Source organism: Carettochelys insculpta, chromosome 2 (assembly GCF_033958435.1).
Source record: "Carettochelys insculpta isolate YL-2023 chromosome 2, ASM3395843v1, whole genome shotgun sequence".
NCBI lineage: Eukaryota > Metazoa > Chordata > Testudines > Carettochelyidae > Carettochelys > Carettochelys insculpta.
Genome location: NC_134138.1, coordinates 222,818,156 through 222,844,528, shown reverse-complemented (window position 1 = coordinate 222,844,528; position 26,373 = coordinate 222,818,156). Strand labels below are relative to the sequence as shown.

The 26,373-nt window shown below is 44.8% G+C and overlaps 1 long non-coding RNA gene across 1 annotated transcript in view; it reads right to left on the bottom strand.

The window, feature by feature from the left end:
• Positions 1-23,547: 23,547 nt before the first annotated feature.
• LOC142007959 (uncharacterized) overlaps positions 23,548-26,373 on the bottom strand; it is a 29,115-nt gene continuing 26,289 nt past the window's right edge. Inside the window, exon 4 of the long non-coding RNA XR_012644050.1 lies at positions 23,548-26,372. This is a non-coding gene — a long non-coding RNA (uncharacterized LOC142007959). The remainder of the gene's footprint in view (position 26,373) is intronic.

The window sequence follows — 26,373 nt, the reverse complement described above, 5'->3', positions numbered from 1 at the left end:
ATCTTTAATGGGACTGGCTTTCTCTGTCTGGTTTAGGTTGTGCACATTGAGGTCTATCATACTGTATCTTCAGGAGTGAACTAAATTGACCTATTTTCACCTTTTAGCTGGAATTTTATTAAGAGGACGTAAGGTAGGAACATGGTTGTGTTTATTATGATTTGTGTTTCAAAAGAACCTTGAATATGTCGACTATTTCAGCATTCTAAAGGTAGATTTTTATTTGTAGGAGAACAAATTATTTAAAATTGTAAATAAAATCATGCAAAGAATGTATTCATTCACACACTGTCTGATGAGCAATCATGTCTGTAAAAATCCACCGCTGGAAAGGGCTAGGTTACTCATGTTCTCATATAGAACATGGGTCATTTTGCAGCTTCTGACACCGCATTACAAGTTTGCTTTTCAAATGTACCAAAAACTTAGCTGCTAATGGGTCTTACTGGCAGAGCCTAATGCAGATACAAAATTTGTATCCACATCCTCATCTGTATCCACAAAAGTGAGCTGTGGATAACCTCGTTGACATCTGGTAATGTGGATACCCAATGATATAAAGTGGATATCCACAAATTTGCAGGGTTCTAGACACAAAATTTGTATCCATATCCACATCCATATTAAAAAATGAGCTGCAGACATCAGCATTTGCATCTGTGAATGCAGTTATCCACAGATATAAAGTGGATACCTGAAGATTTGCAGGGCTCTACTTATTGGTTCAAAAGAAAATCATTCACATTCATACCTTAGCTGTTCTACATTAAATATGTGATGATCCAATCAATGAGTGGTTGCACTCCACTGATATCTTTGAGGCAATATAAATAAGGCTCCTGGAAATATCCCAGTTTTGCTTGAAGTCATAGAACTTCAAACTTCCGTCCTTTATACCACTATGTTATCATGAAGCATCTTGAATGGGAATTTTGAGAGTTTCACATATTACTAGAAGATGCATAGAGAAATGTCCATCCTTCAATTTCTGCGCATGATCAGAAATACATTTTTGACAAAAATATGTTCTTTCTAGTTGTGCATTTGGCACTGACCAATGTTATTCTCCCTTCTCTTATCCATCAGACTCTGATATATAAATTACATTATGTCTTGTGATGCATTATCCCCCCACTCCTATTTAAAAGTGATCTTTATGCTGCTAAAGACAAATCCTAGGAGTTGTTGAGATGCAGTAGTCCCTGTGGATATGTGTACACTTCAGCTGGAAGGCAGCCTTCCAGTCAGGGAGGACAGTCTCACCCTTTTTGGTGAATTAGTAACAGAGAGGAAGCTGTGCTAGTCTATACACTATCAAAACAAAAAGCAGTGAAGTAGCACTGTGAATTAGTGTGCTAAAAACACCAGGGCAGACATTGTGACACTGGCAGAGACATCACAGGCAAAATTTTGAACTAAGCTATGCAATTGGAATTACATTAGTATTATAAAGGTGATATACCTTCAATTAACTTCCTGCAGGCGCCACACCGCCCTTGGTCGGTGGGAGAAACTCTCCCATCAGTTCCCCTTACTCTTCTCATTCCAACAGAATACCAAAGTCAACAGGAGAATGATCAGTGGTCACACAGCAGGTCTTCACTGGACGGACCCATTAAATCAACCCCCAGTAGATTGATCACCACAGCAGAGGAGACAAATACTCACACTAACCATGTTCCTACAGCTGTTTTTTGCGTCCTAGCTCAAGTGTCACTACCATAAGTTTTATTGCCCATGTCTGAACAACTGCAGTGTAGACATAGTCCGTGTTTATTTTTAGAGCAGAAATTGCTGTGCGGATAAAACCCTGTCCAGCAAGGCACTTAAGTATGTTTCACTTTAAGTATGTGACTTCAGTGAACTTCACTGATTCTTAATAACAGAGAGGTAGCCATGTTAGTCTGTACTCCAACAAAACAAAGCAGCAAAAATGTAGCACTTTAAAGACTAATAAAATTATCTGCTTAAGTTATTCTTGTATATAAATAATATAGAACTTTAAAATAATTAACTGATAAAAAATTATAGTGTTCTGTTAATTGTCCTTTACTTACAGGTTAAGGATCAACAGAAAATAAAAACTCAAAAGAGACAAATCAGAGGCAAAGAATGGTTTGAGGGGGCAGAGGGGCCTGGACAAATGGGGAGGGGAGAAAGAGAAGAGTAAGAGAGCGAATGAATAAAAATAGCTGACGGAAAAATAAAAAAACCGACGTGGAGATAGAACGAAATAATGAGAAAGGAAGATGAGAAAAAAGGTAATAAAGCTACAGTAGAAACCAAGCAGGGGAATCAAGAAGTATTCAGATGCAAGGTTCTTGCTTTTTTATGTGTTGTGCACATGTTATATATTCCCTTCCTGGGGCGGGAAGAGAGGAGAAGAGAGATCTGTAGTGGACTAGGCAGGGCTAGGTTTACAATTAGGCACAGTAATCATGTGCGTAGGGGCTGTGGCATTCCGTCAAACTGTATACAGGTATGAAGATCAGCTGTATGCAGGGCAGACACTGAAGATGCTGTCACTAGAGGGAGGGTAAGGTGCAAAACACTCCCTGGGACTAGGCAAGGGGAAGAATCGTGAGGCTGGTTATGCCCTTGCTGGGGAACAGTGGAGCACAGCAACCAGGTTTTTTTTTTTCCCCTTCAGTTCAAACCTCATATGAAGTAACGTTCAAGTAAATTAAGGAAGTGCAAACGCATGGAATATGATGCAGTTCCCCCTCCTTGACACATTTGCCCTATTATTGTAAAAAGTGAGAAGGCAGAGGAGTTCCACAGTAGATTACAAGTTTCTTAGTGATCTTATTCTGTGGTTTCTTACATATGAATGTTAGAAAGCTTTTTTTTCAAAAAAATCCAGTGATTTTTGCAGGGAAATTTAAAGTGATTTCAAAGCTCACGGAATGAAACTGAAAAAAAAAATAATACCATGTTTCTGCTCAAGTATGCTAAAACCTTTAGCAGAACGAGTCCCAAGAAATTAGTGGTATTAGCTGTATGAATGCTATTGCTAGCCCCTTTATTATTTAGCCAGACTTTGTGTTTAGTCCCTGCTTCCTGGTTGCTATGGCTCATTTTCCTTAATACAATTACTAAGAAAAAATAGTAATTTTGGTTTAATTTTCCCTTGCCCCAAAAATATGAACACGTGTTGGGTGAACTCCTGGTCTGATTAACTCATAATTAAGTAAGCATTGCATCCCTAGATTTTCCTAATTCTTTTCCTGCAGACTGTATAGCCTGAAGTACTGTCTCAGTGCCATTCCCAGAAAGTGCGACATGGCTCACTAATAATAAAGGGCATTCACTTAAATCACATTGGAATGATACCTATTCTCTTTCCATTGCCTGCAGAAAATATAATTACAGAATCACAGGGCTGGAAGGGACCTCTGGAGGCCATCTAGTCCAGCTAATTGCCAAAGGACTATCTTGAACATTGATCTATTAGTAGCATGAATTGCAACCTTTTCATGATTAGTTATTTTAAACTTATTAAGGACATTTCATGTGTTTAGGCAGCTCTAATTTCACTTCCATGGTGCACTGAAAGCACAATGCTCAGCAGTGCTTTTTTTTTGTGTGCCCATACTTGTCAATACTGAGTACTGGCACCTCAGCAGCCCCAGCCATGGGATTGACTGGGGGCAGGGGCCAGCTGAGTACTGGCTCCTCTTTTTTTTACAGACAAAGGCACTGATACTAATGTTAGGTGAAATCCTGATCCCATTGAAAATACTGGTAAAATTCTCATTTAATTTAACAGGACCAGGATTTCATACACACCCTCCTCTCTCAGACAGAGGATAGTTGTGGATATAGAGGATTTAAAAAAAATCTTTTCTGCACTTTGCCAACCAGAATGTTAGATTACAGCTGTTTGCACAGTCATAGCAAGTGCAACTGTTTGCATTCTCCATTGTGTCGTACCCTGTGGCAAGTTGGCCAGCAGAAAGCTGCACTTGTTCTGTGAGACAAATTTTCCCAGCACTCCAAATTGAGCACTTCTGTTCTTTTCAGACACAAACAGCTGTGTTCTGTACCTAAGGGAAGTTTTCAAAATATGGAAGTAAAACAGAAAAAACTGATGTGAAACCATAGCACTGCTTGACCTGTCTGTGTGCATCAATAATCCAGTCTTTACTTCTGCTGGCAGAATTCTGCTGGATTTTGTTTATTAGTTTATTTTGGTTCTTGCCTTCTAATATGTAAAACTAATAAAGAGAATAAATATTAAATGAAAAAGTGAAGTTAATTGGGCTTTCATTCAGCTAGTTCATGTCTGTTATCTACTGAGTGCTATTGCTTTGTGCACCGTAGTGCAGCTTTGTTCAAGAAAACCTGGTGTCTCAAGATAAGAAATCTACATATTTAGCCTACCAAATCATGTTGTGTTCTACAGGTAAAATTCTCTAGACTACAGAGAAGTTAGAATGTTTGGATCCAGAATTGAATTCTTTCAAAATTCAAGTGTGTTTGCATCCCTTTTTTACCCCTTTTGGTTTGGGTTCATTTCTAGTCAACACCAGCATAAAAAATTGTTCTTCTACAGCAGGGATCAGCAACCTTTCCAAGGTAGAGTGCCGACATTTGACCCTTTGACCTCTATGTACAGCCCAAGTGCTGGTAATACCGTTTAAAGTCACTAATGGTCCTACTTACAACAGCTTCATTAATAAATACATAAAGATGCAGAGCTTTGCCATTTAGGTGGCGGCTGGTAGCATTAGGTGGTCTTATGTTAATCAACAGGCAGCATGGCAAGGCTTTGAGGAAACTGTGGGCTGCATGGGAGAGTAGGGTCAGGGTTGAGATCCGGTTTGTGTGCCAATGAAAATCAGCTCTCGTGCCACTCTTGCAATGTGTGCCAAGAGTTGCTGATTCCTGTCCTACAGCATTCATCAATGTGTTCTTGGCTGTCTGCTCCTGCTTCAGCTGTGCCAATTCCTTTTACCTGTCCATCAGGCCTTCTTATATCTACAGCAGCGTTCTGAAGTCAAATGTTCAATTATAGATGTCCCTGGGAATCAGAATGATATGGTAATAATAAATCAGAACTTGTAATCTTTTTGTACGGTAGGGCCTGCATGCTCTTGTGTTGGAGTCACTGGGCAGGAGCCCTCTTTCAGGTAATCCTTTGTCCCCCACCCCTTCTCCTCATGTTTATAATTTTAAACTATCTATTAACTGAAACTTTATAAATAATGCTAATAAAAAGTTTTGGCTGTTGAGCCAGATTAACAGAGGGGTTAAGAAGACACGCAAAGCAAAGTTATGGGAGAGTGGAAAAGGGTAGCGTTGTACAGGCAGTGAGGGGAAGAAGGGGAGTGGTAAAACAGGGCTGGAACTTAAAAGGACTTGAATGCAAAGCATCCCTGGCCCCTCTGTAACAGTACTGCAGCTGGGCCTGGTGAAGTACTCCACCTTGATCAGCTCCTAACATTCATTAAAGGTGAAACTGCCCTGGGAATAGGAAGCCACAGAGGCAGCAAGCAGTTCTGGTAAAAGAAAGAACATGAAAAAATTTACGGTTTTCAAGAAGCATTTCCAGGGACTTGCATGTAAGTAAGTAATCAAAAATGATTTGCAGGAGAGAACAGTTTGCTGAGAAGGAGATCCTGGCAGACCTCTTCATTTTCATGATGGGGTAGATATAGGGAGGACAGGCCTTGCTAGAAAAACTTTTTTAATTTTTGGGGGCAAAAGAACTAGTTGATTGTTCTTTAAGCAAACAAACAAATCCCTACTTTTTCCCATTCTGTTCAGGCTTTTTTTTTTTCCCTGACACATAGACATTCACTGTTCTCTTTTTCTCACCTACATACCTGTACCCACCCTTTTATTGCTGCTAGGCTTGAGGGACTGGCTCATAAAAAAATCTTGAGTGGTCTGAGGAGCTGACCAGAGGAAAGTTGAGGGGTGTTCACCTAGCACCTCTTTGGCCTGGTGGGAGGCACTTCATACACTGATGACTGGCCTGGATGTGGGGCAGCTGCTGTAGGAAGGAAAGTTTCACTAAAGGTTTTCATTCTTCCCAACCTCCATTGAAGCAGAGAAGCTGCTCAGCAACATGCCTGCTACATCTGGCCCTGGTTCCCTGAGGAAGCCAAGAGCTTTTGTTTAGAATTAACACTTTCTGGGAAAGGAAAGACATGCAATAGTAAAAGTGTCTTTCCTCTTAAACACAATAGGATACATTGTAATGTGCTGTCTGTCTGAGCTCTTTTACTTAAGTTTTCAGATGATTCTGACAAACTTTCATAACTCTGTTTAAATTATACTGAGTTATGTTAAGAATGTACTATATGAAGTGATATATGAAGTGACTAAGCAAGATCCTTGGTATCATTTATGCTCTTGTGGGGTTGCTTGAGGAGATTACCTTCACTATAGGATGCAAGTCAGCCAAAGTGGGGGTGGGGCATAGGATTAATGATCATGTGGCTCTGATGGCCCTTAATTCTCATGTAAGCCCACAAATAGTCACTGTCAAAACAAAAAGCAGTCAAGTAGCACTTTAAAGACTAGCAAAATAGTTTATTAGGTGAGCTTTCGTGGGACAGACCCGCTTCAGACCATATCCAGGCCAGAACAGACTCAATATTTAAGACACAGAGAACCAAAAACAGTAAGCAAGGAGGACAAATCAGAAAAAGATAATCAAGGTGAGCAAATCAGAGAGTGGAGAGGTGGGGGGGAAAATCAAGAATTAGATTGAGTCAATCATGCAGACGAGCCCCTACAGTGACTCAGAAAGTTCCCATCACAATTTAAACCATGTGTTAATGTTCCGAATTTGAATATAAATGTAAGTTCGTCCACTTCTCTTTCTAAAACGGAGCAATAATTTCTCTTCAGTAACACACATACCTTGAGGTCATTGACAGAATGCCCCATTCCATTAAAATGTTGACTAATTGCTTTGTGGATCTGGAGTGTTTTGATGTCTGTGTGTAGCTAAACTTCAGTCCCTGACCTTGGTGAGGGGAAAGCTAGATTTTTGGATCTCTAGCATTTCGCCCCTCTGCAGCTCACTTATTTGGACTTTGTTCATGTGGAACAAATTTCACCATGAATGAATAAAAATGTTAATGGAAGTCCACAGAGAAGCATCACATCCCTTTATTCTGTACTATTATTGTAGAGACCTGATTTTGGCTCCCCAGTGCTGGGGGAAGGGATGTTACAATGCAACAATAAGACAAGTAGGGAAAGACAGAGTTGTGAAGGACTTTGACAGTGAGGACAAGAAGCTGGAATATGATGTGGTAAAACCAGAGGAGATGGCTGAGGGATTCAAAGAGGGATGTGACTAGAAAGTGGAAATGAACATAAAAATGTACTGAATATAAAGACTGCAAATACATAAGTATTAGAACACAAACATATATAAAAGAAAAGTTTCATGCCACCAAGGAGACATGCAGTACAATTTTAAATATTATTTTTATTAATACATTCAACTTACAGTCTAGATTGACTGTAAAAAGACAAGTAATGGTTAGCATATTCTTACATGAAAAAGAGAATTTACCTGGTTAACAAGCAATCTGTAAACAGAGGAGCCAAGACTTATCAGAGACTTTCTCAAAAACTGAAGTTAGCCTGACAAACTTTACTATCTTTGTTATTTCTGACCATACATCATCTTAAACCTTTGGTTTCCTTGCTACCGTGATATGATTGACATCTTGTGATTAAAAAGTTAGGCTTTTATTTCTGGAGTTCCTGCTGTGACCAAGAGAACAATATGTGCAGAAATATAGATAGACTGTGGTGCTCAGATGAAAAAAGTGCGTTGTGGTGACCTCCTTTTAGTTATAATAGAAGTAATCTAATGGCCTGGAGCAACTGTGTTCACATAATTGACACGGAGTAGTGTTACATCAAAAACATACTGGTTGTGCAATTTTGATTTTTAAAAGGATATGCAGCACTAATATGATACACAGACACATGACTAGTTTGTTAATGTAATTTGCAATTGGTATAGGTACACTTTACTCTTACTGAAGAGTTATTTCTTGCACATCAAAAGGTGGAACACTGCATTACACAGAGCAAACATCTTCTGAAATAGCAATTAAATCATAGTTAAATTGGAAATTAAGCACCAACTCTGAATATTTTTCTAATTCAGGTGGAGTTTGTTGGTTTACAATAGGAAAAACATGTCTCAAGGTATTTTGACATAAGAACTGCCATACGGGGTCAGATCAAAAGTCCATCTAGCCCTGTACTCTGTCATCTGACTGTGGTCAATGCCAGGTACCCCAGCGGGAATGAACAGAACAGGGAATCGTTGAGTGATCTATCCTCTGTCACCTGTAAAATATGGCAGTAAACTGGCTTTTGTAGCCAGTGAATACACCCCATTTGTAAGCATGCACAGTTAAGCACTACAGAGAAAACAACTCCAGAGCCTACATGCAACTAATGCAACTACATGCCTCATCCAACTCCAACACGGGCTCTGGTTGGTGATTGATCTTTCCAACCCACACAGGGGTTTTCCTAGGGTAACGAGTTCCCCACAGTTTCAGCTCTGAATAGCCCTTCTCATGACTCTGTGGATCACTCATCAACTACATCTATACTACAGTGATCTGTTGACAGAAGTTGCTGGCCAAAAATATCTTCTGACAAATCTTCTATCGACAGATCATGGCCACACACTAAAAGGGATCTCTCTGTCCGTCGGCTCTGTCGACAGAGAGCGGCTGGATTGCCCAGCTGTTTTCTCAACAGAACAGCCAAGTGGAAGTGCAGCAGCCAGGGCTGCCTTGACTGAGAGCCCCCTACTGTATCCATGTGGCTTTTGTATTGATTGATTCTGTGGAGGAAGGCGTTCTGCCTTTTGGAGGAGGGGCAGAATGTTGACAAAAGTGCCAAGTTCTGTCAACACTATGTTGACAGAATGCATTTTTAGTGTAGATGCTCCGTGAGTTTTGTTAACAAAACTGAGATTTTGTTGATCCAGTGTGAACCTTTGATGAGAGTGAACAGGTAATCAGCCAGGCTTTTCTGTTCAAGGCAAGGCCTCACAAATGGGATTTGGGTCATTTGCATTCCCCTCACCTCACAAATTTCCTAGGAAATTCACTTGCCCTGTATTGTCCCCAAAAATCCTGTGTAGTTCCTAACACTTCCTGAGTTGGCACTGATCATGTCTCCTCTAACAGACACATGCAATTCCACAATAGAACATAAATGACTGCATTTTAATGAATTCCTAAAATACTTAATTCAATATGGTTTAACATAATTCCATAAAAAGACACCTTAAAAATTAACAATGTTATTTATTAGGTGATGAGCTTTCGTGGGACAGACTCACTTCTTCAGATCTCGAGCACAGAGATAACTGAGAGAAAGAGAATTTAAAAAAAGATAAGAAAAATTAAATAAAAAAGGCAATGAACCAGCCAGATGTGGGGAAAGAATGGTGGGGTAGAAAGGAGGAGAACAAAATCCTCTAACAAAACAAAAAGCAGTCAAGTAGCACTTTGAAGACTAGCAAAATGGTTTATTAGGTGAGCTTTCGTGGGACAGACCCACTTCTTCAGACCATAGCCAGACCAGAACAGACTCAATATTTAAGGCACAGAGAACCAAAATAATATTGAGTCTGTTCTGGTCTGGCTATGGTCTGAAGAAGTGGGTCTGTCCCACGAAAGCTCACCTAATAAACTATTTTGCTTGTCTTTAAAGTGCTACTTGACTGCTTTTTGTTTTGATAGTGTATAGACTAGCACGGCTTCCTCTCTGTTATTATTCAAAATCCTCTAAGTGCCCATTAAGTTAAGTGGGATGCTGGAGGTCACTGTGAGTATCAAAGGTGGGGAAATTGTCCTTGTAATACATAACTGATATTGTTGAGTCCATGATGATAGGTGTCAAACTTGAAAAGAAATTCCAATTCAGACATCTTCCTTTGTAATCTGGTGTTAAAATCTCTTTGTTTCAAAACACACACCATTAAGTGTTGAATAATGTGTCCTGCTAAAGTCAAATGCTCATTTACCAGTTTGTGTGTTCACACTCCTAATGTCTGGTTTGTGTCCCTTCATTCTTTGGAAAAGTGATTGTCCAGTACATATGTCTAGGATAGTGTCATTTGTCATAAACTGTTTTAACTAACTGTGGTGAGGATGAAAATAGAAACACATCATTAGGGCGACCACATCTCCCTGTCCCAAATATGGGACAGGGAGGTATGAGAGGGAGGTGAGGCTCCTCCTAGCTCCACCAAGCCCCAGGGAGCTGGGAAGGAGGTGGCAGCCACCGGTCTTCCCCGAGCCCCAAGGAAGTGGCAGCCCCTAGCGCTGTCCCAGAGCCCCAGGGAAGTAGCAGCCCCCAGCACTCCCCTAGAGCCCCAGGGAAGCAGCAGCCACTGGCCATCCCTAGGAGGCTCAGGGAAGCAGCAGGGACACAGCAGCTGCCCAAGCTCCCTCAGGGCTTGGGGAAGTGATTCCCACCAGCAGCTGCAGGCCAGTGACGGGGAGGGCCAAAATATGGGACAATTAGTCCCTTTTAAAAATAAGTCGGGTTGCCTTTTTGGTGTCCCAAATACGGGACCGTCCTGCCAAATAAGGGATGGATGGTCACTGAACACATCATGAAATGACAGTGCGCCTATACAGAGGTAATCAGCTTGGCCCCTAAATCTTGGTATAGTTTTGGACCATACAGTATCTTTAATGCCAAAACAAGTTTGATGCTTCTTTTCTAGCATCACCATGATGACACAAGTTAACTGTTTGGTTATCAGGTTAGAGTATAATAATTGTAATGGGTGCTGCTGTGTAACTGTCATTTGATCCAATGGCATCAGTGTACTGGTGTCATTATGGCATGCCCTCCCCACAACAGAGGGAGCGCTATGAATACAGGCTGGCAGTAGAGTCCTGTTTTGCCCCACTGAAGTCACTGCAGTCTCTGAAAATCAGACATGAACATTTCCTGGCGTTGAAAAGCGTGAGGGGAAATGTTTGATAATTGTAAAATTGCTTTAGAAAGATAGCTGCCCTACCCGTTTGGTTTAGTGTTTACAACAGAAAGTACAGAAGCGGTAAGCAATAGCATTGTTTGTTGAAATGGAAACAGCTGGAAAGGATGAGACAGAAAGAAACCCAAAATCTGTGTTTTTTAGAACATTAACTCCTTGCTACAAATCCTTCATTCAGGAACAGAACAAGCTGATGGAGACTCAACAGTTTCCTAACTATCTCCAGAAATCAAAGGCTACATCGACACCAGAGAATTTTGTCGATAAAACCTCGGTTTTGTTGACAAAACTCGTGGGGCGTCTACGCACAAAATGGCTTTGTCAACAGCCTGTCAACAAAACGCAGCGCTTCTGCCGACAGTATTCTGCCTCTCGGTGAAGAGGAATAACACCTTTGTCAACAGTTTCTGTTGATAAAAAAGCTGTGTATATGATCCAGGGGGCCCTCTGTTGACAGACAGGGATTCCGGTTCACTGAGTAGCCTGTTTCCTGAGCTTCCAGTTGGCTATTTTGTCAAGAGAGCGGCCAGGCAGTCTGGCCCCTCTCTGTCAACAGAGTGGATTGCTTTTTCGATTTGCTTTTATATGTGGATGTCATCTGTCAACAGAAGTTTGCTGAAAGATCTCTTTTAATAGTAACTTCTGTCAACAGATTGTTGTAGTGTGGACATAGCCGAAGACTTTCTGCAGCATGGAACAGACAAAAATAACTAGCATGAACCATTTATTGGATGAGATGATATTCCCGATTATACATGTGTCCATGCATTATCCACTCTATCAAAAAAGAGTACCCACTCATAGTCTATCGATACATCTACGCTACAAAGTTATTCCAGAGCAGCTTATTCCAGAGTTATTGTTCCAAATTAAACTGTTCCAGAATAACACATCTACACTACAGGGGAGCCCCAGAATAAGCAAACCTTATTCCAAAATAGTGTGACAACACAATAGAGCCTATTTTGGATCACAGCCCCTAGAAGCACTGCAAAGTTATTTAGAAACAGTGGCTGTTATTTTTGAAATAGCTTTACTACATAGACATAACCTAAGGCTGTGGCCACACTAGCCCCTCCTTTTGGAGGGGCTATGGTAATGAGGCACTTAGGCAGATGCTAATAAGGCACTGCCATGAATATTAGCATTAGCATGGTGGCAGCCTCGTGCGCTTTGAAATTTGATTATAGGAAGAAGGGACTTTCAATATCAGGGGGTCATTTTGAAAGGCCCCTGGCTACACAGGTAGTGTGTGTTTTTCAAAAGCAGCACTTTGGAATCGCATGTGGCTACCATTATGCTAATGAGGCACTTCATATTCATTGCAGAAACTCATTGGCATCTGCCGAAGTACCTCATTGCCTTTTGGAGGGGCTAGTATGGCCACAGTCTAACAGATGCAAAGGCAAACTTGTATGCATACATGCATTTTAATAGAGCTCTTAGAATAAGAAGCATATTTTAAAACTTCTATTATTTCACAGTCAGAAAGCTCTCATTAAGCTCATGTTACCTGTGCCTTAATAACTTCAATCTCAATGATACATTTAATATCAAATAATTCATAATGAATAGTAATATTGGTATTTATTTTTATTTTACACGTTCAAATTTGCTGAAAAATTCTGCCAATAATTCTCTGGCTTGCAGATCATTGTGAGCACACAAATTCTGAGCTGGGCTGATTAAATCTGATTGACTAGAGCCGCGTCTACACGTGCCGCCTACTTCGAAGTAGCGGCGCCAACTTCGAAATAGCGCCCGTCATGGCTACAAGTGTTGGGCGCTATTTTGAAGTTAACATCGACGTTAGGTGGCGAGACGTCGAAGTCGCTAACCCCATGAGGGGATGGGAATAGCGCCCTACTTCGACGTTCAACATCGAAGTAGGGAACGTGTAGTCGTTGCGCATCCCGCAACATCGAAATAGCGGGGTCCTCCATGGCGGCCATCAGCTGAGGGGTTGAGAGACGCTCTGCCCAGCCCCTGAGCTCGATGGTGGCCACGTGGAGCGGCCCCTTAAGGCTCCCCACCCCCTGCTTTCCTGTGCAGGAAGCTGAGAGAACGTGCAGGCGGCAGCCCAGACAAGCGGCCAGCCTGCACGTCCCTCAGCAGCCCCACACACACCCCACCACTGCAATGGCCGCCCGCCAGCCCCCCAAGGGGACCCCCCCCCAAGGGGAGCCAGGGCTCCCAGCCCAGCAGCCAGGCGGGGAAGCGGCAGCTGGGCCCCTCCTGGACGGAGGCCAAGCTTTGGGACCTGCTGGGGCTCTGGAGCGAGGAGGAGGTGCTCCAGGTAATGGGGAGCAAGAGGCGGAACGCGGATGCGTTCGCTCGGCTGGCTGAGGGCCTGGCTGCCCTGGGTCACCCTGCCCGCACTCCGGATCATGTCCGGAGTAAAGTGAAGGAGGTGCGGCAGGGTTATGCCCGGGCCCGGGATGCAGCCGGCCGATCTGGGGCCGCCCCCGTCACTTGCCCCTTTTACAGGGAGCTCAGGGACATCCTGGGCCCCCGGCACACCTCCTCCCCTCCGGCCACTCTTGATACCTCAGCTGAGGAGCCCCAGCAGGCCCCGGAGGCGGAATCCGCCCCAGAGGCAAGCCCCGCACCCCAGAGTCCCCCCCAGGAGCCCACCCCCGGGGCACCGGAGGAGGAGGAGGGGGAGTCCTCCTCCAGCGACACCGGCCTCCAGATCGTCCTGCCATCCAGGAGCTCCAGCCAGGCATCCGCCCCCTGGGTGTCCCCCGACCGTGGAAGTGGACCGTCATGTATGTACCCCCCATGGTGCACACCCCCCGGGGTTGAGGGGCGGGGGTAATAGATATGACCAGGGCCCTCCACATGCCCAGATGACCATGGCCCAAGGACAGCAGTGGCATGTCCCTCAGAAGAGTGCATCAGCCCCTGCCACCCCCAGCACGACAGTGCCATGCCCCATCCCCAGGGCTGGGGGGAGCGGAACCTCTAGGGTCCCCCGGAGGGAGGGGGTGGGACACCCAGCAGCAGCAGCAGCAGCAGCATATGATGGAGTGGGGGGAGTGCAAATGCGAGACTCAGGCTACATATAAGAAACAAGCAGAATAGCTCCCGGTGGCTAAGGATGATCCTGGGGCTACAACTGGCAGGTTACACCTCTGCCCTGAACAAAGAGGAGGGAGGAGCCGAGCTGGGTTTGAATCGGGGGTGGCAGTTAGAGGCTAGGGGAAGAGAGAGCTAGAAGCCAGCCAGCCTGAGGAGGGGGAAAGCTACACGCCAGAGGGGCACCCCTCGGGGTCTTCTCCCCAGGATGGGTTGGAAGGACCGTCTCTGACTGCTGTACTGTCACTTCTGTGAGAAACCGGGCATCCGTTGCCTAATAAACCTCCTGTTGTACCTGCTGAGTGAGAGTCACTCCTGCCAGCGGACAGGGTGCAGTGCAGGGGGACCCCTGAACCCCATCACAGCAGCATCTCCCGGGGACGAGGATGGGGAACCTGCAGCAGAGGGGTGGGGGGGACAAGGGCCACGGCTCGGGGCCCACACTAACGGCTGTCTCCACTCTTCTTCCCCGCCCCCGTGTTCCGCAGCTGCACCATCGGAAGGACCGGAGAGCGCCGGCGAGGCGTCAGTGATCCTGGACAGCCCCCCGGGGCCATCACTCCAGGCCAGCCCCTCGGCGGGGAAGACAGCGGACCCAGCACCACCACCCAATAGCAACGGACCCCCCAGCTGCTGGCCCTCCACTGTTGGCAGCTGGAGGTCGCCAAGCAGTGGCTGCAGGTGGAGGAGCACCGCCTCCAGCTGCAGGAGCGGGCGCTGGCCTGGCGCCAGGAGGCATGGGGGGGCCTTCATGCGGACCTTCAACCGTATCGCCGACTACCTGGCCCCCCCATGCCGCGCCGGCCGCCACTGCGCCCGCCCTGCCTGCTCCACCTGCTGCTCTACCCGCTGCGCCGTCCGCCGTCGCACCACCACCTGCCACCGAGGGCCCTTCCGCCGAGGGGGACCTGGGGCCAGCTGACACCCGCCGGCCTTATCTCCCGGTCTGCCCGGCCCCCAGCTGGCCCAGCCAGGGCTGAGGCCGAGGCAGGGATCCCGGCCGCCCACCTCCAGAGCTGGACATTAGGGGGTGTGGGGCCCAGGACGTGCCCCCCCCGCTTTGTATATATTCCCCCCAGTTTTAGGTTATTTTGTAAATAGTTTGTATATTTGACCCCTGTTACTATGCTGATCCTTGCCCCCCCCATGTACATAGTTCTCCCCTTCCTTGTCTTCCCCTTTCATGTTATCCCTATTTATAATACATATATATATAAGTTAGATTTTGCCTGTAAATGGTTAGTCTTGTTGATAATAATAATAAGAGTTCTACAGATATTTGATTTGATGAACAACTGTCTGCTTTTATTTACAAGAAAAATGGTGGGGTGTGCTCTTGGGTTCTCTGTGGTGTGGGCGTAGGGGCAGGGAGTGTTGTGGAGGAAGATGGGGGTAGTGGGGGGGCCTGCCAGCGTTCACCCCGTGGCATCATAGAACTGGGCCCACAGGGCCTCCCGGACCCGGGTCCCTTCGGGGTCCACCTGGCGACTGGGGGCAGCGGGTGGCTGCACATCGGCCCTGCCAGCCTCCACAGCCCAGCCCTGAAAGAAGGCCTCCCCCTTGCTTTCCACGAGGTTGTGTAGGGTGCTGCATGTGCCCACAATCTGGGGGATGTTGGTGGGGCCCACATCAAGGCAGGTGAGGAGACAACTCCAGTGCCCTTTGAGGCGGCCAAATGTGCGCTCCACCACCTGGCGCGCATAGTTCAGGCGCATGTTGAAGCTCTCCTGGCTGGCAGACAGATGGCCCGTGTATGGGTGCATGAGCCAGGGCCGGAGGGGGTATGCCGCATCTGCGATGAAGCAGAGGGGCATGGTGGTGTCCCCCACAGGGATCTCCCACTGGGAGATGTAGGTCCCCGCCTCCAGCCGGCGGCACAGGCCCGAGTTCTGGAATACCCGGGCGTCGTGGGTGCTGCCAGGCCAGCCCACATATATGTCCAGGAAACGGCCCCGGCTGTCCACCAAGGCCTGGAGGACCACTGAGTGGTAGCCCTTCCTGTTTAAGTAGCGTCCTCCACTGTGCTCCAGAGCGCGGATGGGGATGTGAGTCCCATCCAGAGCCCCGAAGCAATTGGGGAAGCCCAGGGTGGCAAAGCCAGCGATGGCGGCACCCGGGTCCCCAAGCCTCACGAGCCTGTGGAGGAGCAGGGCGTTGATGGCGCGGATGACCTACAGGGGAAGCACATGGGAGAGCACCAATGAGGGGTGTGCAGGGTGTGTGTGGCCCTCCCCTGCCAGGGTCCCCCTCCCCCCCCGCCAGGGCTGCCTCCCCCCCTCCCCTGCCAGGGCTGCCTCCCCCTCCCCCCGTGGATCCTCTTACCTCCATGAGGACAGCCCCGACGGTGGCCTTGCTGATGCCAAACTGCTGGCCCACGGATCGGTAGCTGTCTGGAGTGGCCAGCTTCCAGACAGCGATGCCGACCCGTTTCTCCACACTGAGGGCATGCCGCATGGTGGTGTCCTGGTGCCTGAGTGCGGGGGTGAGCCACTGGCATAGCTCCAGAAATGTCTGCTGGCTCATGCGAAAGTTCTGGAGCCAGCGGTCATCGTCCCACTCTCTGAGCACCAGCCGCTCCCACCAGTCGGTGCTCGTGGGGTAGCTCCACAGCCGGCGGCGTGTGCGCCGGCGGGGGGGCAGGGTGCTACAGGGTTGGGGGTTGCGTCCTCCTCCCCTGCGGGCAGCTCCTCCTCTGTGGCAAGGAGGTGCTCAGCTGCCTCCTGCATGGCATGGAGCAGGGCGAGCACTGCTCCTGCAGGGGCGGCTGTGTGGACCTCTGGCTGCTGCTGCTGCTGCTGCTGGGGGTCCATGACTGCGTCGCTCGAGGTGTGCGTGCCTATGGCTCTGCAGACCGTGTGCTGCGCAGGCTGTGTGTGTCTGGGAGGGGCCCTTTAAGGGAGCGACTGGCTGTTGCCCCGGAAGCGCTAGTCCACCCTGTGACCCTGTCTGCAGCTGTTCCTGGCACCCTTATTTCGATGTGTGCTACTTTGGTGTGTAGACGTTTCCTTGCAGCGCCTATTTCGATGTGGTGCTGCCCAACGTCGACGTTGCCAGCCCTGGAGGACGTGTAGACGTTATTCATTGAAATAGCCTATTTCAATGTAGTGTTCACGTGTAGACGTAGCCTAGATGTGCTGTTCTGTTCACAGAAACATGGAGACCAAGAATTATAGGACTGGAAGGGACCCATGACCGTTAGGAAATTTTCTCTGTTGTCAAATTTAAACCTCCCTTGCTGCAATATAAGCCCATTGTTCATGCTCCTTCCTCAGAGGTTAACAATTTTTCTCCTTCCTTCTTGTAATAACCGTTTATATACTTGAAAAATGTTATTGTATTCCCCCTCAGTCTTCACTTCTCCAGACTGGACAAACCCATTTTTTCTATCTTCCCACACAGATCATGTTTTTTTTTTCACATTGAATCATCTTCCTTGCTTTTCTCTGGACTTTCTCCCATTTGTCCACCTCTTTCCTAAAATGTGATTTTTCAGAACTGGACAAAATACTCCAGCTGAGGTCTTATCAGCACGGACTGGAATGGAAGAAATAGGTCTTCTTGCCCTGCACATCCCAGAATGGTGTTTGCTTTTTTCTTTTTGGCTGCGTCTACACTTGCATTCCTCTTTCAAAAGAAGTATGCAAATGAGGGAAATTGAAAAATGAAAATGAGGTGTAGATTTGCATATCCGGCACCTCATTTGCATATTCTTATTTAGAAATAGCTTCTTTGAAAAAAAGAAAACCAGTGTAGACACTGCTTTTTCAAAAATAAATCCCATCTTGGAAAGAATCCTTCTTTCCATAAGAAAAAGGAAGAAGGATTGCTTCGAAGATGGGGTTTACTTTTGAAAGAGCAGTGTCTACACTGGTTTTCTTCTTTTGAAAGAAGCTATTTCAAAATAAGAATATGCAAATGAGATGCCAGATATGCAAATTTGCACATCTTTTGCATTTTCGATTTCCATGCCTCTTTTGAAAGAGAAATGCAAGTGTAAACACAGCCTTTTTGTGCAACACTGTTACACATTTGACTTAGATTTAGGGTGTAATCCAATATAATCCTCGTACCTCTTTTTATGACACACTTTTCTAGGCAGTCATTTCCCATTTTTGTATGTGTGCAGTTGATTGTTTCTTCCTAAGTGAAGTATTTTGAATTTACCTTTAATGAAATTCATCCTATTTATGTCAGACCCTTTCTCCAGTTTGTCCAGATCCTTTCAAATTTTAATTGTAGCCTCCAAAATATTTGCAACCCCTCCCAGTTTGATATCATCTACAAACTTTATAAGCGTGTTCTCTTTGCCATTATCTAAATCATTGATGAAGATTTTGAAAAGAAACAAACTCAGTACCAGTCCCTGCATGATCCTGCTCAATATGCCCTTCCAACCTGACTGTGAACTACTAATACTAGTCTATGGGGAACAACTTTCCAATTAGTTATACACCAACCTAATAGTAGCCCCATCTAGTTTGGATTTCCCTAGATTGTTTATGAGAAGGTCATGTGAGACAGCACCAAAAGCCTTACGAAAGTCAAGATATACCAGCTCTACTGCTTCTCTCCTATCCATATCTTGTGACCTGCTGATGTGAGCTATTGGGGTGGTTTGACATTATTTGCTCTTAACTGATCCCAGGTGACCGTTATTTATTACCTTATCTTCTAAATGCTTGCAAACTGATTACTTATTTGCTGTATTAATCTTTGGGGAGACTAAAGTGAAGATGACTTGTCTGTAATTCTCTGTAATTCACAGCAGCTCTTTGAATGCCATTAAAATTTAAAATTTCACTTTCAAAATAATATTTTCTACTTAAAAATTTACTTTCTGTGTGACTATCACACAGAAGGCCAGCACGAGGCTTATGTAACACTTAAGACCTCCTGGAGACCTCAAAGTAAAGTTTAAGTGGGATTTAAAAGGGACATAGCTATTATGCTCACTTTACACACAGCTGTGAATTTTACTCTCTGTGGATATTCTCCAAGAGTCACTTAAAACTTACTGTTTCTACAAACTGGGTCTGCTGGATGGCTGAAGCAGTGGAAGGTGTGAATGATGCTCCTGGAGACGAACACAGAGAGGTCTGAGTCTGGGAAAGGGTCTGATCCTTATGGATTGTAAGTTCAAATTGATAGCAAATCTCTGCCACCCTCGGGCATCAGGGAAGTCCGTTCCACCAAGAGAAGCTCTCACAGTTGTGAGGATGAAATCTGCTCCATAAACTGATCCTGAATTGTATCATTTATTAGGAATGCAAAGTTGCATGCAGCTGCCAGTTTCCAGATACTGGCAACAAACTGGCACCCTGATTCCCTCGGAGAGTTGCAGGCACTGCCTCATTGCCCCAGGGCAAAAGCATGCTCCAAGTTTCCCTACCACCTGATCTCTGCTGATGGCGGCGTTGTGCCTCATGGGGGAGCAGCTGAAGACTGTTGACAAAAGTGCTGCGTTCTGTCAATTTACTGTTGACAGAACGCCTTGGGAATGCAGATGCTCCCTGGGTTTTGAGCGGCTAAAATTTGTACCTCAACATAATGCCAATCAGATTGCATGGATATAGCTCTTTAGATTTTCTTAGGCAAGGATCTCCTTACAGCCAGTTTGGCAGGGTGGAGCTACATGGCATGTTTAATTGTTACATGCATTTTGGACTCAAAAATCCAAAGCCCACTGAATCCTATAGGACTCTTTACATTTACTATAATGGGCTTCAGATCAGGGCACTGGTAACATTTGGAGAAGTCTTACTTCTGTGGCTGCAACCTTCTATTTCATTTCACCCTATGTCTGGTAACATTCTTCCTTATATGCAATGTAAAAAAAAATCTATTTTTAATCTTAATAGAAGTAGGGGAACTCATTGCGGAAGAAAGTGATTCATTTAACTGGCCTGTGTGGGTGTGGGAGCTTATGGATTTAAAAAGCCACAGGGGTCCAGAGAGATAAGAGGGAGGACAAACTGCACTGCAGCAGGAATTTGTCAGTTTCAAAAACAGTATGCCCAGTTTCAGCTCTGGGTAACTCTAGGCAGCTATGCCAGTGAGAACTACTGTTAGAATAACAGCTAAAAGTTTCAGTCTTGGTAGGATTTCCGTCAGCTTCTTAGCAGATTAATAAATATAGTAACGTTTCCCCTGTCAAGTGATTAAACATCTCTGTGGTGGAAATGTCAAGAAATGCCAGGACAGTTATAGCTTTTACTTCTGTGGTGTGATATTTGTGGGTACCCACATGACTCACTCTGTTGTAAAGATGGAGGATATAAATTCTAGTGATAAACTGATAACAAACCCTAGTGCAAGACTGGGTAGGAACTGTGTACAGATGTGAAATATTTCCATGTAAATGCATGCAGTGCTCTGTAAAACTAATTGTAAAATCAGCAGCTTTATTTTTAAGAAAAAGTGAATGTGAATTTAATGTCTCTGAAAGGCACTTACATTAACAGCTCTGGAGAAGGAAACTTTTTCATATCCACGTGCAGCAGCAATGCAAGCTTTCATATGCTGTCCTTTTAATACGTCTGACTGACCGTTAGGAGAGAACTGAGCTATGATCGCTCTCCTGTGGCACTGTTTCCAAGTGACAGGGCCCTCCCTACCTACTCTCCTCCCAGGATAGAACTCCATGGTTCACACTACCTGAGATGTGTTTATCAGGCTGCCACACCTCCTATTCCTACCACAGTTCCTCCTTGCAGTCCCTTACAATTGCACACCCACAGGTGACAGGTTTTGCTATTTTCCCCTGGCTCTCTAAGGCATTGTCTAAAAGGGCAGATGTAGAGTCCCATCAGTTACAGCACTGCTCACAGAGCACAGCAGGGAAACCACTGTTGTGCATTCACACTGTCAGCTGCCAGTGCAGCAGTGTGACTGCATTTGCAGCACTTGCAGAGCCACAGGGACTGGTGCACACTGAACTGCTATGCCACAGAGCACCTCTTCCTTTTCAGCCACTGAGGTTTGTGGGAAGGGGGAGGGTTGTGGGACAGGACCCAGGTATCCTGTCCCAATGCCCCATTGTACATCACTTCACATCCCAGCAACCCTTGTGCTTCTGTCCACATTGGCACCATCTTTCAACAACTTTTGTGCTGCGCACTCTGCCTGTTCAGTCAGTGGGAATGGGACCCACCACTGAAGAAAGTGCTGTTAGGTCTCACTCACATATAACAAAAGGCCGTTGAATTATTTCATAAGTTACAAAATGATACGTTACATGACCTGCTTGCATAGATCACCTTCAAGTCGTGCATATTCATGTCCATAAGCCAAATTTCATAAGGCATGGGATGGGATGTGACTCCCTGGCCAAAGACAGATCCTGGTGAGCCCCTGTCTCAGTTCCACAGTCTTGCTCCCCCTTTCACTTTAGGCTGGGGGGGTTAGCAGCTTAGGGAGCAGCATGGAGTGGGGTTGGTCTTTGTTTCTGGCCTTGGAAAAACAGATATGGTGACAGGAAGGTAAGTATTTCTTAATAACAAGTTCACCCATTGCTCTCTTCAGGATCCCGAATGATCTCCTGGAAATACCTTATTTCTATCATTGCTTCATTTCCTACTTGCTGCACCCTAACAGCCTCCTTCAATTTAATGCTATGCAATCAGAGTAACATCAAGCAAGTAAACTGAGGCACATATCTTTCCCATCTTCTCCATGCAGCTGTTGAGAGAAGGTAACATATAACAATACACGACAGAGCGTGTAGCACAGTCTGCTGAAAGAACAGCCAAAATTGCAGGTTGTGATGGAAGGTTTTATGATTTCAACACCTGTCAAATGGGAACTAGACCCACCTCATCAAATGATAAAAATCTTTTGTCCTTTTCAGCCAGCTCTAGATTTTAACCCACGGCCCAAAGCACTGTTGTCGTGAACTAGCCAGCCTCCCAAATCACTATAGTATAGACTTCAACAAAGCCCCCGGTATCATTCCTGTTCTTTTCCAGGTACAACACAATGCAATTTAAGAACTTCTGTCAATTGTTGCTCTTCAGAAAATCAAGAAGTGACTTTTCTACAGCAGGGAACTCGAGGACTGAATTAAAGTGACACATCTAAACTATACACCATATTTTGCTGAAGCAATCAACAATGCCATGGCAACACTGTAGAGAAGGTAAGAGATCTGTCTTGGGAAGCTGATTTGTCAGCTTGGGTATGTGCATTTTAAAATAGGCAGAACAGGAAATAAATAATTACTCAATCAGTCTGCAAAAAAACCCCACTCTATTTCATACTGCACCCAAGTGCTTTTACAGTAACTTCAACTTGTTTTAGGGGCCAATGCTGTTTACCCACGCAAAGTAGTTAGAGTAGGCAAAAATAGAGAATCATTGGGGCTAATTCTGTCCCTGCACTCAGGTCCCCATATATTGCTTGGGCAGCATAAGGGGATCTTATGGGCTTGGAGAGAATTCCCCTTATGCTGCAGCAGAGTAGGACTGATTGAAGTGGCATTATATTGCCCTGCCTTCCACTTAGTCCCCAGTTGGGAAGAGGGCTGACAAGACAGGATGAGGCAGTCGATCCCAGCATGCAACTGGTTGTCCTTGCTGAGGTGGATTCAGGCTGCAAAACAGCTCATAGGCTGGGTGAGTTTGGGTAAAAGCAGCTTCTGTGGCTGGTCCAACTTATGCTAACCTCTTGGTACCAGCCAAATTCAAGCAGCACAAAGGGCAGCAAGTAGCATGAAGCACCAGGTCTTCCTGACCTGCATTTTCTGTGCTAATCTGCCTTTTAAATTGAAGGGGAGAATCACTGTACTGTGAAGGTAATGCTGAAGTTTTACAATCAAGTGCTTTAGAAAGTACTTTGCACATTCTGACAACCGTGATGGATAGTTATAAAGTGCACGTGTTTTTGAGTAGGCAAGGGAAAAAGGGACTGTCTCTTGCATTTGTGCTCTTTCGAGTTTCTGGTGCGTGTGTGCTACTGACATTTTTTGTAAGTGAAAAAGGAAATATGGCTATATTTACTTGTTTTGTTTCTGTCCAAGTTTCCAGTCACTTTTAAATTGAATCATTCCAATATTAATGGGAAGGGATTAACCTCAAAATCTGGACTAAACCCAGAACATTTAAATGCTTATCTAAATATTGGTATGTTACCTTCTCTTTGCTGTCTTCTACTCACTAAACCTAACCCTTGTACCATTACAGCTGCTCATTCTTCTTAGGCATAGTTACATCCTTCTGTATCCCATCCATATCTCCAGCTTTCCCAATATCTTAAGCTTGATTACTTGCTTTTATACTGTCACATTAAAGGCTTGCCATTCCCTCTTTGAGGCTTCATTTTGCTTTTTTTGGTTTAACTGTGGCACACTTCAAAATCAGAGCTCCACCTGAGAGTCCTGCCCCCTCTGATAATTGAAAATTCCACAACTTGCAAAAAAAAAAAAAAAAGCCCAAACTGTAGCTGGCCTAGGAAAGATTATCACACAGGTGACAAGCTTGGTTCCAGCAAAAGAAGGAGCTAGATATAATTATCAATAGATTTCACAATATAAAAGGCAAACAAAGGGATTGATGTTTTAAAATGGTAAAACTGGACATCTGGACTGAAGTTTGCGATTCTTATTTATTCTGAACGAGGCCTTCATTTTTATGCTCTCTTGACATTAAGGTTGGTATAATTTTATCATTATAGGCACAATTAAGCCCTTCTAAAGGCTTATATTTCAAAGCAGTTATTTATTTCAGTTGTATAAGAAAACATATAATTCTTGCCTGATATGTCTACCAAGCCAGGCAATATATAAAAAAAATTACAGGAAGTGGTACTGTAGGTGAATTATAAACTCCGCAGGAATTATGGATTTGCCAAATATATTACACAGCAACTTTCCTAATAAAAGAAAGTGCCAATATAAAGGTTGGAGGCTTGATCCTTCGATGAGATAACTGGAGGCATGTGCCAAAGAAAGTTATTGTGATCATATACCAGTTGCCCATGAACAGTCTGGAAGTTTGCATTAGAAGAAAAGTCAGCTGAGGCAGTAAAGATGGAGACTTTGTTTAGAAGATAAAAGGTCATCTGATGAGATATTGAAAAGCTGAGTGCTTAGCTGAGAGGTTCCTTTATCCACCCTGGAAGCTAATAGCAAGTCAAGCGGTGTTCCTGGAAGCTGAGGCTACACCCTAAAGGTTTGATCTATACTACCATAATAAATGGATTGAAACAACACTACTTCAGTTATGTGAATAACATAGCTGAAGTCAATGAATTAGATCCACTCGCCAGAGTGTCTACACTCTGCTGTGTTAATGAGAGACATCCTCCCACTGCAAACTTATCTTATGCTTCTCAGGGAAGTGGAGTACAGAAATTGGTAGAAGAATACCCTCCCATCAGTTTAGTATGTCTTCACAAGAACTGCTAAATTGATGCTGATGCATCCGTTGGAGCTGGGCCACTTTAGCTGCATAGTGTTGTGATCATCAGCAACAACCATGGGCTCAGTGCCTGTTGGTCTCTGATGCCTCTGATGCCTCTCTTTCCATTTTTTTCCTGTCCAGTGCAGAGTGTCTTAGTTTCAGTAGACTAGCTCCGCATCAATCTACTGTATCATCTACCCATTCTCTGTGGGGTCTGCCTCTTCTGTTCAAATTATGCCAAATACCAGGGTTTTGACTTTTTGCTTGTTGTTCATTCTGCAGATATGCCCAAATAGCTGTGACTTCCATTGTATAACCTTCCACAGTAGACAAAAAGCAGTCAAGTAGCACTCTAAAGACTAGCAAAATAGTTCATTAGGTGAGCTTTTGTGGGACAGACCCACTTCTTCAGACCATAGCCAGACCAGAACAGACTCAATATTTAAGGCACAGAGAACCAAAAACAGTAAGCAAGGACAAATCAGAAAAAAATGATCAAGGTGAGCAAATCAGAGAGTGGAGGGGTGCAGGAGGAAGGTCAAAAATTAGATTAAGCCAAGTATGCACACGAGCCTTTATAGTGACTCAGAAAGTTCCAATCCTGGTTCAAACCACATGTTAGTGTGCCGCATTTGAATATAAAAGCCAGCTCAGCTGTTTCTCTCTGTTACTCTTTCGCAGTAGGTTCTCTTTTGGCTGTATCTTCCCATATAATTCCTCATTAGAGACCTTCTGCATCCATCCTGTTCTCAGGATCTTTCTATAACAACTCCTCATGAATGCCAGTATCCTTCTCTTTGAATCTTTCATTATCACCCATGTCTCACCTCCGTACAACATGCTGCTGAATACACGTTTTCAAGACACTCAGCTTCTTTCCAGAGTTGCTGCATAGTGTAGATGGTAGTAATACAGAGTAGAACAGAAAGAAGTCTTTCAAAGCCTTCTATTGAACTCTAAAACAAGAACTTTGAGGTGACACTCAAAATGTGTATTTACAATTTACAAAAGGGCAATTTTGATAGTAGTGGGAATCTAATGTGTTCAGCTCTCTCATGACAGGCTTAATCAAATTGCATTGTGTTGTTAAGTGATGCATTAGGGATTAAATAATTGATTTATTTACAGGTGTCTTTTATCTATCTGTGGTGGACTGTCTTTCATGCTACATTAGAAGACTTATTAAGACTTCCTTTTATAGGCTGTGGCCACACTTGGCCAAAATTTCAAAATGGCATCTCCAGCCCCACCTCCCCCTTCTAATTCAATGCCAGCGACTCATCAGAGCCACTGCTACCATGTGCTTCTCCCACTAAGTGGTGGGGGGCATGCACGGAGCAGGTAGACAGCATTCTCCACATGTGGGTCTCAGGAGCAGCCGCATTTAAGGCTGCAAGAGCCGTATGTGTCTTGAGAGCCATGGGTTCGCTGTCCCCGTGTTCACTACCATGCAGTGTCCTGTTCACCACATGTGGCGAGTGGCATATGTATTGGACACCCCTGCCTTACAAATTGCCGCTTTGGGTATTTGATGACATTGGACCTAGTTAGTTTCCAGTGTCCCCCAAGAAGGGATTGCTATTGTGTTTGTCATGGCTACCTAATTTGCATGATTAGCTATTTCTGATTAAGGTAATTAGTGATTGTTTGTATATGATGGCATCTGTAACCATTAACCTTGGGTATTTTCCCACTTTGGACACTCATTTCCAGGAATAGCTGGGAAATCGGACTAAACAGGCTTTTCCCACCTTTGGTGCAGAAGGTTCCCACCTTAAGAGACTATACAAGGACTGTGAGAAGTGCATGGTCCTAATGTTCACCCTAGAGGCAGCAATATGTGGGTTCTTTTCTTGTCACCATAACGTCACTGAGGAAGCCATCAGAACC